This window comes from Mangifera indica, chromosome 18 (assembly GCF_011075055.1).
Source record: "Mangifera indica cultivar Alphonso chromosome 18, CATAS_Mindica_2.1, whole genome shotgun sequence".
In the NCBI taxonomy this organism is placed as follows: Eukaryota; Viridiplantae; Streptophyta; class Magnoliopsida; order Sapindales; family Anacardiaceae; genus Mangifera; species Mangifera indica.
This window is the reverse complement of record NC_058154.1, coordinates 5,068,670-5,083,570: the sequence shown is the minus strand read 5'-3', so window position 1 is coordinate 5,083,570 and position 14,901 is coordinate 5,068,670. Positions and strand designations below refer to the sequence as shown.

The 14,901-nt window shown below is 32.8% G+C and overlaps 1 long non-coding RNA gene across 3 annotated transcripts; it reads right to left on the bottom strand.

Moving 5' to 3' along the window:
• Positions 1-656: 656 nt before the first annotated feature.
• On the bottom strand, positions 657-3,437 carry LOC123201444. 3 transcript variants are annotated; one of them, XR_006498822.1, is made up of 6 exons: positions 3,174-3,437; positions 2,589-2,711; positions 1,592-1,744; positions 1,414-1,471; positions 1,198-1,269; positions 657-1,073 (listed from the first exon to the last, which is right to left on the bottom strand). It is a non-coding gene; the product is annotated as an uncharacterized LOC123201444 (long non-coding RNA). The 3 variants fall into 3 exon arrangements; XR_006498820.1 differs by having other exon boundaries at positions 1,592-1,756; positions 3,174-3,433; XR_006498821.1 differs by lacking the exon at positions 2,589-2,711 and having other exon boundaries at positions 1,592-1,756; positions 3,174-3,429.
• Between the last annotated feature and the right edge of the window lie 11,464 nt (positions 3,438-14,901).

Sequence of the window (14,901 nt, the reverse complement as noted above, 5' to 3'; positions counted from 1 at the left end):
AATGAAAGCACCGATATTAAGATCTTGTTTAGCTTTATGTGAGGAAACAAAGCCTCCAAAAAAGTATATTAAAGAGAGAATAAAATTAGGGCTGAAAAGTGAGTTTTATTTATTTAATTTTGCATAAGAATACTTAAAAGAGTTTGACATTATATAACCTTCAATGAACTCCTAATATAATAATAACTCCAAGCATAATAATTGAACTTACTTAACTAGATTAATTAAATGACCTAACAAATTTAATAAAAGACTGGCATAGGCAATGACTAAATATAATCACTAGACCAAAACTCCCAATAGACTTTGAAAACTTCATGGTACTAACTTCAAAACTTGTATGGCTTAATGTACTAACTTCAAAACTTCAGAAACTTCATTACAACTACATCACATGGGCTTTTCTTTTTTTTTTTTTTTTTATATGGTCAGTGAACCTTGTATGGCTTTGCCGAACAAGTAAAATCCGGGATACAATAATTAGACCCACAACCACTGTACAAGATAATTAAGGATTTCACTAATCATGGGGTCAATGCAGTTGGAACCCAGCTCTCCGCCTAAGAAATCTTAAGGTTCTACTACTTTTAATGACCCTAAGGTTTACATTTAACCGGCTTTAATAAGTTAGTAAGACTGAACATGCTAGAGCACAATTGTACAAACAGAAAAACTAACTAATTATGCATTTTATTACGAATAAAATACATTTAAGTTAATAATTTACATAAAGTAAACATTTTATCTACAGTGATAAACATTTTTTAGCTCACAGTTTGGGGAGTCTTACTTTAACAACACATTAAATATCGCATCAGAACCATACCGACTTTAATTTAACCACCGAAATCATGCTTTCAATAGATAAATTTGTGAGCCATCCCAATAGATCAGGAAGAGGATTCCACAGGGGCATCAGGAGGAGGCTGTGAAAGTGATGAATTGCCCTTGTCAGCAGCTGATAGTACAGCTTTAGGGGCTTTTAGTGCACCTCCAAGTTTTTGCTGCTCCTCAATGATCCTCTCCAAGTATTTCCCCTGAGCTTCAATTCTAACTTGTAACTGTTTTTGCACCTAAATCAAGTGAACCTAAACTGATTGCAGTTTTTTTCATGAATGCAAGAAAAATCTCCCAAAGAAATCCAATTCTATATTTACTTTTTATACTCAACCTAAAAAGAGAAGAATGGAACCAAACCTCAAGCTGCGCATGAAGATGTTTTTGAACCTCCATTTGTATTGTCAACGCTTCATTAATTAGCACACTTCCCTGAAAAGGACAATGGTTTGCAATATATTACACTTAGCATCAGATCTTCTAAACTTTTCCTTCAGACTCAAGAACATAATGAGAGCCATGGGCCAACGAATGTAAGACAATGTAATCTTTCTGAACAAGAAAAAAGTTACACACCAGGAAAAATCCACACCAGACAGGCTCTCTCCAGAGACTGTCCTCTCACTATTAGAATCTACAATTTAAGGAAGAATTCTCTCAAACTTCAGAATTACAAGTTTAAATGTAAAACAGAACAAAATAAATAATGAAAAGCTAGTGAAATAAGTATGTAAAACAAAAAGGGATACTTCACATTTAGCAGGAGATTCTGCTGCAACTTTTCAAGATGGTAATTCTACAAAAAGAATGAAGACAAATTGCAATCGCTTTCAGGAATCAGATACATCAACATCAATATTTGCATGTCTGTGTGCACAAATTTCTAGTCGCATCCAGAGGATTGCACCTGCAAATGGTTCTTCACATGATAAATGGTTAGTCCAGGTACACCCATCACTTTTAAAACTTCTTTGAGTGTTTCCCCTAAATACATCGAAAAGGTTGCCAAGCAAAACATGTTTAAATAATAACATAAGTGTTGAGCCATTAAGAAAAAGCATGGCTATTCAAGAATCACTGTAATCAACATTGAGCCACACAGACAATATCAATTTTACAAAATTGAAAAGTTTTAAAGGAACAATATAATTTTGGACGGCCTGATCCTCCACGTCAAGAAGAAAAAGACTTGATTCAAACAGGACATCAATCCTTCAGTCCTGATGTATACAGACTCTTTATACATTTGAAATTTTCCATGAAAATTCCTCATATGTAAAAATATGTTAAGATTGAAGTAAGAATCCAGTCCGATCAAAGAGATGATTTGGATATATACTTCTAATAAACTGCCATGGAGAAAACAATACACTTGTGAGTTTTTGGACAACTAAATTCCGCCCAAATATAAACGATATTGCCAATATTGAATTTTTGTTTGCTCCCAACAAATTAAAAATAAGAAAGAAAGAAAACAGGGGCTTGGGCAACCTGGCATGAAGGAGTCATTACACATGCATGAAGGAGTCATTTCAGCCAATATTCACAATACGAATCAATATATCAAACAGTTCCTAGCAAATTATTTAAGTTATTATAGGCCTAGACACCAAATTTTTCCCAACACCTCACTAATCAAAACTAGCAGACAAAGTTTTACTGACTTAGTCATAATTACGTTTCCCACATGCCACCTCTTATTCTAATCAAATAAATAAATGAGGGAAATGAATAAAGAGCAAGATGTTCACAATTTTAAATAGAAACAGTCACTTTCGGGTCCAACAAGTTACATAACAGCATCCACAAAAAAGTCATGAAGATCAGAAGTCCACCGCAAGCACTGCCTCCCAGATCCTTTTTAAAACTGTTTTCTGTTGTTGAAATCAAAAAACAGATGAACAAAAGAATTCTTTAAATATATGAAACAAGGGATCTGAAAACATAATTGGTTTAGCTTGTTATTAAATTAAAAAAAAAAATTAACTTTTTTTGTTTGCAATAATAAAAAACCACCCATTTCAGTTTCTAAATTAGCTTTTTTCTGAAAAACCAGATTAAAAAAAAAAAAAAGTCTCTTGAGAACAAGTATCCCACCCATTTCAGTTTCTAAATTAGGTAACAAAAACATACTAATAAACATACTCATATCTCAAAATACAATATTCAGTTTCTCTGTCTCCAAATAACACCAGAATTCGTCCGTTTCTCTTACGATTCGACCATCAAGTGATATAGTAATTCCATACATATACAGGTCTTTTTCTTTATTTGTTATCAATCGAAGAAAATACAAACTTAAGAAAATACAAAACGAGGAGTTCGGAGGATAGTACCTTAAAAGCCTCGGAGAGAAAATAAAAAGTACTGGAGTTTTGGGATTGACAAGTGTGATTGTAGTTAAAGTGAAGTTTTTCAAAAAGACGGAGGGTTTTACACAGAAGGCTGTGTGTATATATTTGCGGAGCTTAAAAGTTCACTGGTAGTTCGGTCCGTTTGGTTGGTCAAGCTTTGGACACAAAGCAGATGACCACTCGCTCGCTAATTTGAGAATTCCCTCTGGGTCTCCGATGGATTTTAGTTTTACAAAGAAACCCCCGCTTTCTTTTAATTTTTTGAGTACCTCGTTATAAAAATCTATAATTTAAACTGTATGTTTTATTTTAAGGGTTATTAACCTATTTTTTTGGGGTTAAATGGTGATAATCCACTTTATAAAGATAGAGTTGGAAAATGCATTTTATCGAAATTGTCTAAGTGTCCAATGTAGCTTTGACCATTGTTGATTCATTTCAAATCACCCACCCCTCTAACCTTGGCTATCGAGCTCCAGATCTTTGTTTCTTCTTCAATTTTTTTGTCAAATTCATCTCCAAATGAGTTCTAAAGTTAGTATTAACTTATAATTGCAAAAATTTTAAAAATAATAGCTATTGTCTTTATTTTTAGTTAAAATATACAGTTTTTCAAATTGAATATCTTATTTTTGAGTTTGAAATTGATCGTTAATTGATGAAAATTACTTATTCATTACCCTAGGGTGTGATCTAAGTGCTATTTTTGTCAAAAAAATGATCAATTTTTTACTAAGAGTTTCAGGGTAATGGTTTAAATTTAAAATTTAAATTAGAATATAAATTATTCTTTTTAGTTAAAATTGGTTATTGGATGTTGAGATATTGTTTCTGGTTAATATACTGACTGATTTTATTTGATGGAATTATGAATTTTGCTTGAAATGGGAGGATTCTCATGTCATTAGATATCAAAAACCTAGTTGGTGTGGTTGTGTCTACTTATTGTTCACCACATCCAGTCAATGTTCATGGAAAATAGGGTTAAATAATAGATATTATGCCTAGGTGGGGGCAGATTGACATTTGTCACACTGTCCAATTACTATTCACTTTTCAAGTAAGCCACGATGATAAATGTTAGGCGCGACACCCAAGTTAGTAAATACAATAACAAAAAAAAAAATGGTATGAGAATTATTTAGGTCAAATATAATGAATAGTAAAAAAAATAATAATAAAATTTAGATATAGAAGAAATACTTTTTCATCAATATATGAGTTTAATACAATGTATCATCAATACAATATGAGTTTAATACGTGTATATATGAGTTTAATACAATGTATCATCAATAATACTTTTTCAAACATGCAATAATATCAAACCTACTTTTAGCACTTTTCATGGAATACATATATGCTTAAAATCACTATAACATTTCAAATCAAATTATTAAATTGTTCATTAGACCTAACATAACACAATTCATAATCTATTTTCAAATTATAGTCCAAATACTTTCTAACATAATATACAGTCAAGATTCAATTATAGTCTCTCAAACACATAACATAACTATTAACAAATTACACTAATTGATTTTTCTATTTTACATAAAGTGATTTAACAATAATAGATGATTTATATCCCACATCTATATAGTATAGTCGAGTCAGATTCAAGTCATGTAAATGTCATCCTCAAGAATTAAAAAACACCTTGGAAGTAAATATTAATTAAAAAAAACCCTAAACCCTAAATTGAAAAACAAAACAGAAAAATTATATAATATATATTTAAAATGTCTCTCTTGTCTTATATGATTTGCCTTAACTTAAAAAGAAAAAAGACTGTCAAATCTTAGTGATTGTATTACCAGATAATATTAATCAGACTTGTATTTTTTTTTATAAATGGGTCAAGATTAGGCTCAGATGATAGAGATAAGAAAAGAATTTATCATACCATTATCAATCGAGTTCAAGTTTTCTTTATAACTAAAATAATGAGGGACAAAATCTATCATTACGAGACTATTTTAAAATAAATTTGACAAAGTAATAGGTTTCTTACCTAATTGGGTCACTGATATAAATTGTCATTTCAAAGCATCAAAAAATTGAAAGATAAAATGATGAGTTGATTGTGAGAAACAAAAGTAAAAAAAAAAAAAATATGGGATTGTAAGGAATTTTCAATTTTGAAACAAAAGGGACGTAACTTGCCATTGTTTGGGTTGATGTAGCAACCGTAGATATGCACAAGGGTATTTTAGTCTTTTGGGCTTGTTTATATCCATTGTGCTAATATAATTTTGTGTGTGTGTGTGGAAATCGTGATGCATGGTTTTATGGATAGGCCACATGTCTGTGTATATTATGGCAGGGGCAAAATGGTATTTTTTGTGTGATTTGTGATATTTGGCTAAGTCTGAGAAACATACACACCTGTGTATACTACAATAGACGTCCGTATGTAGTTAACGCGTTTGAATTTTTGGATAAGGAGTAGCTTTGCAGAGATTTTGAAAACTACCATTATAGTGCAACGACATACACACTGTATGAACAATACACACTCATGTATTGCTAATTACAGTGAAAATAAAAAGGGTTCAAATGTTTTTGGCTTAACACTTTCACAAAACTTACCTAAAAGCAAAGAGTTGTGAGGCCTATGAAAGTGTCAGGAGCTAGTGGAATACACTAGAATAGTCAAAAATCCATTTTTCCACGCAAAGATTCATTGCTCATCTACAGATAAGAGGTAAGTAGCATAATTTTCCTTATCTTGATTGGTTTTTGATAATCTAACATTTTGAATTGCAATCACATGTTAATGTATACAAAATTTCAACAATAGCATAATTTTCAAAAACCGATCAGTGGCAAGAATATATGTGTGTGTGTGTGTGTGTGTGTAATGGATTGATGGTTGAATTGATGATTAATGTTATAGTGGTATTGGTTTATAGATGAATAGTTGTAATCTTGTTTAGCCAATGGTAAATTCAGTTGTAAGGCATGTGTGTTGGATTATGTTCATTTGATCTTTTGTTCTATATTTGATTGAAAAACTAGTGGGGTTAGTTTGAATGGTTTCATCTGAGAGTGTTTGCATAGATTAATATGCATATGGCTTGGAATTGATACCATTCCATCATTTCTTTAGTATGTTGCGAAAATGGAGTGTATGGTAATGATTTGATGACTAAACGGTGTGATTCAAAAGTTGTGATAATGGTTAAAAGACTAGAAAAATGTTTATAATCATAATTGAAATGGGCAAACGCCTGTGTGGAATTGGGGAAAATTCTCTCTGTGCGTGACGTATGCATAGGCGTGTCTTGGGAAAGAGAACACCTTCATGTGTTAAGGACACATCCCTATGTATTTTTGGGGGGAAAATGGAATTTAGCAATTAAAAATATAGGAGTATTATATATGATTAGTAAAATGACTATTTTACCCTGAAAGGTGTAATTGTGAAGAAAAATAGGGGGAAATGCCCTAACGAAGGCCATTAATAATAGAAACCATTGTAACGGTGTGGATAATGACATGACCCCGATTAGAGGGTTTTAGAATTGAAAATACCAACAATGCATCATGAGATTCTTACCATTAAGCTATGTATGGCGTACGTTCCACCAAGCTTAGTGCAATGTGGCGCATCACTAAATTTTGTGCAATATGACGTAGCCATATGCTGTGTGTGGTGTGATAGTAAAAGCAATAGGGTTAGTCTATGTAACCGTCTATGTGACCTTAACCCTAAGCTCGACCAACATATGTAAAAGGTACATCGTTTAGTTGACATCAAGGATGTCACGTGCTTTCACTAAGTGTTAGGGACATCATTTTATATCATTGGACATAAGTCATCTAGGATGACACTAATGAGTGGAATTAGGCATAAGGTGTCAAGTCGATCAAATGGGCATCTAGGATACCGAGAAAACATCTGAAACACTACAATATTGATAAACACAAGACACATGTGAAATAAATTATGATGTTATACTATATGTTTACCTATTTACTGAGTGTGTTTAACTCATTGTATTCCCTTGTGATTTTATAGGTAGATTCGTGGAACAACAAGGCGACGGTTGAGGCAATAGTCTAACCTGAGACATTGCATGATAATAGAGTCATTTTGGTCATTTTATTATGATTGGATATTATTTACTGTTTTGCATTGGGATTTGTTTAAACTCATTCAATTATTTACTTGTTAATTTCGAATTTGATTTTATGAAGTAATAATGATGCTTTTGGGTTTGCGGTTATTTATTTAGGTGCCATGCAAATATTTATTTATTCATGTACTTCTTGTTGAAAAAGTTTAGAGTAACACATTTGCTCGGGCACATATTCCAGGTAAGGGTATATCCCTTAAGAGAGGTGTTATAATTTTTGGTATTAGAGCATGGTCTTAGGAACCCAAAGAGTGTTAAATGTTTGTATAAATGTTTAAGTAGCCCCATGCAATATTAATTGGTCCCGCGCGCCAACCATTGTAATTATTATATAACCTAAATTGGAGTTATGGTATATATATGCCTAAATATGTGTGTTATTTCAAGATGATGTTATCTTGGAAGCTTATGGGTAATGAGTAAGAGGTATTCTTCATAAATCAAGAAAGTATCTTCAAGTATTGCACCGTCATTGATTCATACCTCAATGATTAGACAAATAATGACTAAGGATGACAATATCAAAAGAAGACATAAGGATATGCACTGGCATAGTTATAGCATCACAAATTGACACCTCAGTGATTAGACAGTTGATCTAGCAAATTCTCTAAGAGAATTATGAGGAGAGTGTGGGGTATCCAATCGGGCCTTATATTACTAAGCACTCACTAGTTATAGATTTGTCACCCCAACTAGGTTAAGAGGGCAAGAAGGTACAGAGGAATACAACTACTAGTAATAAGGGATAACTCCACCCTATATATAGTTTAGTTGGCAGACATTAGCCCCCAAAGTTCCATGGAACAAGGATGGGATCAATGTTGGTCAATGATTGGTTAGAGGTCATTGAGAAGGCAATAAAGCTTTTTCAAATGTTAGACTATAAAAAGGCCTGATGTGTTAGTTACTTGATAAGAGTTGATGTTAAGGTTTGGTGGCAAGCACTTCGTGACACATACTAGAAGACATGATGACATGGGTCAAGTTTAGAAAAGCCTTTGAGAGAGAGTTTTTTAGAGCTGATACATTGTATGTTTGAGCATAAGAATACCTTAAACTAAGGCAAGAACACATGATGGTTAAGAAATTCTCCACCAGATTGAATGCATTGACCTGATATGCTCTAGGTGTGACAAGTACAAATAAAGGAAAGACAAAAATCTTTATCAATGGGCTCAGAGAAAATATTGCAAAAGATGTATTGACGTGAGATAACCTTTTTAGGACCTGTTAAGAGCTAGTGGGTAAAGCCCAAAGTTTAGAGGCTATGAGACTAAGGATGGCCCAAGAGAGAGATATGTTAGAACAACCTAAATATACAACCTCAACCCTAAGATATTAGCAGGCAATGTCAGAAGGTAGTCATGAAGGTGTTAGTTAGAACTTTCAAGGCAAAATGAGCTTTTAGTTTAGGACAAACTAGATGAGCAAGAGGCCAAGACGAGATAAAAATCCATGATGAAAATACAAACCGAGATGTATAATCCTCCTCATTTCTATAGGTATGGATGTAGACACATAAGTGACTGTATAGGGCAAAAACTATGTTACAGATGCAAACAGCTAAGTTATCTAGCCCAAGAGTGCATCGTTGAGGTACTAGCCTTCACTGAGTAAACTATTGTGGGAGGTCAAGCCAGAGTATTTGCAACCACTCAATCTTAGCCTAAGGCTAGCCCATCTGTTGTGACTGTTCAATTAACTTTCCATTTTTTCTATTTATATGTACTAATTAATTTTGGTGCCACTTACAGTTTTATCACTCATGGTATTATTGAGAGGCTAGGATTAGAAGCTACATCTAATGATGATATATGCATTTAAATGCCTAGTGGTGATAATATTCTTTATAATCAAATGTTGTTAGATGAAACAGTGACCCTAAGGGGTGAAAATATGATAGCTGATTTAACTATGTTTGACATATCTGATTTTGATGTAATTTTGGGTATAGATTTTTTGAGCTAGTATGGTGCTAAAATTGATTGTAGAAAGAAGAAAGTCAGGTTCCATCTAGATAATGGTAAGCAGTTCACCTTCGGTCAAGACCAAGTTCAAAGTATGATGATTAATGACATTAAAGCCAAAAAATTGCTGAGTGAAAGTTATACAGGTTATTTGCAGAATATTACAAGTAAATTTGATGATTTAGTCCCGAGTTTATAGTCTACTCTTATTGTGTGTGAATTCTAGGATATGTTTCTTGATAAGTTATCAAGGTTGGCATCAAAGAGAGAGATGGAGTTCAATATTGAGTTGGCTCCCGAGATAACACCTATTTCTAATGCACCGTATAGAATAGCCCCAATTAAGCTTTAAGAATAAAAAAAACAACTACATGAACTCCTTGATAGTAATTTCATTAAGCCAAGCCATTCACCATGAGGCATTGCAATCCTCTATGAAAAAAAAGATGGGTCGATGTGTATGTGCATTGATTGCAGAGAGTTGAATAAGGTGACTATCAAGAATAAGTACCTATTGCCACAAATTAATGATCTATTTAACTAATTGAAAAGTGTTTCTATATTTTTAAAGATACTTGAGATTGGGATATCATCAAGTCTAGGTGGTTGAAAGAGATATTCCATAAACCACATTTTTGACTAGATATAGGCATTATGAGTTTATAGTGATGTCTTTTGGATTGACCAATGCACTTGCATTCTTCATGCACTTAATAATAGAGTATTCTAGGATTGCCTCGATAGGTTCATCATGGTGTTCATTGATGATATCTTGGTTGACTCTAAAACCTATGAGGGTCATGTGTAATACTTGAGATTTGTGTTATAGAGATTACATGAGAAGTAGTTATATGCTAATTTTTCCAAGTGTAAATTATGGTTGGATCAAATAGCATTCCTGGGTCATGTGGTATTGACTAATAATATTTTAGTGGACCTGCGTTAAGTTAAGGCAATGTTAGACTGGTAGAGACCTAAGATAGCAGAATAGGCTTAGAGTTTCTTAGGTTTGGCAGGGTACTATAGATAGTTTTTGAAGGATTTTGCCAAGTTGGTCTAACCATTGATAAAGTTGACCAAAAATAATGTTTCTTACAGATGGTCTAATGCTTGTGAAATGAGTTTCCAAGAGTTGAAATAGAAATTGACCTTTGCACTAGTTTTAACATTACTAACCAAGGGTGAAGAGTATAACTCATACACAGATAATTCTCATAAAGGCTTAAGAGTTAGTTTAATGTAGAAGGGTAAAACGATTGCATATGTTGCTCAATAACTTAAGGAGTATGAGATTCAATACCCTACCCATGATCTAGAATTGGCTACTTTTGTGTTTGCTCTGAAGATATGACAACATTATCTATATGGCATAAAATATAATGTGTACACAAATCATGAGCGTAAAATATTTCTTAACCCAAAAATAACTAAACATGAGGCAACAAAAGTGGTTAGAGCTTGTAAAGAATTATGATTGCGTTATTAGATACCACATAGCTAAGGCTAGTAGTAGCTAATGCTTTGAATAGAAACGTTGTCTTGTCTCATATCACTATCTATAAAGAGTTAAAACATGACTTAATGAGGAAGCAAATTGAGTCAATCACTGGACTAATGGCAAGAATAAGGATCTAACTGACCCTTCTTGATGAGATTTGTATGGCAGAGTTGGCAAATGAGTGGTATGTTCAAATAAGGCAAAGGGTTATCAATAGTACATAGGCTAAGTTTGTTATGGTTAGCAATGTGTTGAGGTTTTGTAATTAGGTTTGTGTTCCTAATGATGATAAGCTGAGATGTGAGATCTTTACAAAGGCATATAGTTCCTTTTACACTATCTACCCTAGGAGTGTCAAGATGTATCAAGACCTGATAAAGTCATTTTTATGGTTTGACATGAAAAAGGATATTGCCATTTTTGTTTTTAAATGTCTAATGTGCTAGTAGATTAAGGCTAAGCATCAAAGACAATCTAAGTTATCATAACCTCTAAGTATTCTTTTGTGGAAATAAGAGCACATCTTGATAGACTTCGTGGTTAGATTGTTGAAGGTCAGAGATGAATTTAATGCATTATAGGTGATTATGGACCATTTGACCAAGTCGACTCATTTCATTCTAATTAAAGATAACACAGGTTTTTATCAATTAGGTCAAATCTATGTTAAAGAGATAGTAAGACTTCATAGGGAACCTAAGACTATAGTGTCGAATAGAGACACAAGATTTGTTTCAGCATTCTAACAGAGCTTACAGAGATCTATGGGTACTAGATTAGCTTTTAGCACTACTTATCACCCTAAAACGGATAGGCAAACTAAGAAGGTAAACTAGGTGATCGAAGACATGTTGAAAACATGTTACATGGACCAAGAAGTAGGTTAGACTGATGTATTGCCTTTGATGGAGCTTGCATACAATAACAGTTATTAGGCAACCATCCGAATGACTCCATATGAGACACTTTATAGGAGAAAGTGTAGATCACCATTTTATTAGGATAAGATAGGTGAGAAAGATGCATTGGAGTAGGCTTTGGGACTAGAAATGACCTAAAAATGATCGAGCATGTAAAATTAATTAGAAAGTAGATGAAATAGGCTTAAGATCATCAAAAGAATTATGCAAATTAGAGGATGTGAGACTTAGAGTTTCATATTGGTGACATGGTATTTGTAAGAGTAGCCCTCTAACATCACATTATAAGATTCAGACGAAAAGGTGCTCTAAGGTTTGTAAGGCCTTTCAAAATTTTGGAATGTGTAAATAAGGTTGTCTACCAACTTATGTTAACAACTTGCATGGAATGGATTCATAATGTGTTTCATGTGTCATTGTTACATAAGTATATGAACAACCTAAGTCATATGTTGAGAGTTGAGGATGTGGAGTTGGAAGATAATTTGGTTTATAAGAAGCGTTGGGTTCAACTATTTGATCATTGTATTAAATAACTCAAAAACAAACAAATTCCATTTGGTTAAAGTTCTCTACAGAAACCATCAAATTAAGGAGGTCACTTGGAAGATAGAGTAGGACAAAAAACAAAGGTTCCTATAACTGTTTGAGTGAATTTCGAAGATGAAATTCTTTGAGAGGGGAGAAATATAGCAGTCATAAGTATACCCAAGGGTATTTTAGTCTTTTGGCCTTGCTTGTATCTATTTGTGCTAATTGAATTGTATGTGTATGAAAATCATGGTGCAAGCCCATATGGGTAGGTCATATGCCTGTGTATGTTATGGCAAGAGAGAAATAGTCTTTTCCCATGTGATTCGTGATATTTGGCTAAGTTTAGGAGACATGCATGCTCGTGTGTACTAGTAAAGAATCTCGAGCATAGTTAACATGTTTGAATTTTTGGATAAGGAACAGTTTTGCATGGATTTCAAAAACTACCATTATAGTGCAATGGTATACACAACCATGTGTGCATAGTACATGCTCGTGTATAACTAATTACAATGAAAATAAAAAGGGTTCAAACGTGTTTGGCTTAACACTTTTCCAAAAACTCACCTAAAAGTAAAGAGTTATGACGTCTGTGAGAGTGTTAGGAACCAAAGTAACACACGGGAATCACCAAAAATCTATCTTGCCACACAAAGATTTATTGCTAGTCTATGAAGAAGAGGTAAGTAGCGTAGTTTTCCTTATCTTAACTTGCTTTTGATAATATGACATTTTTAATTGCAACCACATATTGGTATATGCAAAATAATGAATGTTTATACACACACACATATATGCATGTGTCTATGTATGTATGTATATCAATACTCTTTATACTCATTATCTTGACCTGTTTTTGATTAAAAGACATTTTGAATTACAATCATAGGGTGTTTTAGAATTATATTTGCGTTGACGGCTCCTTTAATCTTCGTGTGGCTTAAAGACAAAATTGAAAGAAAAATGATAAAGAAAAAGATGCAAAGAAGACATATATGTTTAAGAGAGAAAAAACCAAACATAAATTAACAAATGAGAAGAGTTAGGGATTTTTACCTATTTTTTTACCTCTTATAGATATAGGATGATGGATTTGAGTCCTCCAAAAGCAAGACCTCTAAAGGAAACCTACCTCGAAAAAAATCTTTCACTTGGCCAAACCAAAGATGAGAGAGGGAGAAAGTGTATTTGTTTAGTGAGAGAAGAAGAAATGTAAAAGTGAGATTAGTTCAATCAAATGAACTAAAATGCCTTCTTTTATAATGAAGGCCTTTTTGCAATTTCAAAATTCTCATTTGGCCCATTAATCTTTTAATTTAAAGATTTGGTATGCGTGCGTATCTTTTATACACTTTAGCCATATTTATTCTATCTCACTAACACCTTAACTTTTAAGATGTTACTTTTGCACTCATATAACTTTTATATGAATTTTTTATTATCTTTTGGAAGGTGTTAGCCAACCCTGGATAATTAATTCTCCCTTTTTAAAGCTTGGTTTATCGGTGTGACTTCTTAAGTTCTCTGTGACATAGTCGTGAGTTTCCTTTCAGATTATTCAAAATTGCATTCGAAAACTCAACAACTATGGTAAACATCTAGCAATGTGTCATAGCCCTTAAACCACGATGAAAAAGTACTCTATTAAACCTAATGTCGCCAATCGTACATTTTGTGTAGGTGATATCTTTCTGTTGTCTAATCTAGATCAATTTTGAACTCATGGACTATCAAAACCCTAATTTCGATTCTATACGAATCATTGATTTAAATATTCGAAACACGTCATAACGAGCATCCTTTGTATGACTTATATTATACTCTGGCTATAGATTCGATTTCAAATATTTATTGATGTTCACTTAAGAATTGAGATCTAGACAAATCGACGGATATTCAAAATCTAATACTTTCTAATTAATGGATCTTATCTTGACCATAATTCTTCTTCATTTACAAATAACACGTGACCAATATGATTTGTCTTACAAGATGTGATTAACCTTGTATTTATACACCATATAAATCTCACGTATCCATATTGGATCCAACCATGAGTCTTATGTCAAAGGATTACTTTGTATGCTAGAACAATCTTACGATAAGTTATTAACTATGATTTAATGACCACGTATCATTATTGGTTATGCTCGAAAAACGGTTCTCTAATTGTTAATCTATACCAATATCTTAATAACAAAACCATCACTGTCACCCACATTAATGTCATCTTATAGCTTTCAACAGAGGTATTTGATATGTTAACTATATGATATAATTGTCCAAGTTATGTCACATCCGTAGGGAACAATTCAATGACTTAGTTTATATTTTAAGTGAGTCATTCGGACAGTTCACATACAAAATTTATATTATCGCAAATAAAAGAAACAACTTATGCATATGAACAAAAAAACTACTTCTTTTATTAATAAGTCATAATAAGTATACATATAAGATAAAATGCCCCAGAACTGATAACACGAATAGTTCTTAGGGTATACACTAAAAAACTCCCACTTCTACTATAGTCATTCATTGTTGTATCGCACACCCATCTTCTCAAGATAATGATCTAGTTGTTTCGTGTCATCACCTTAGTCAGTGAGTTAGTTACATTTTCTACTAACAATGTCTTTTGTA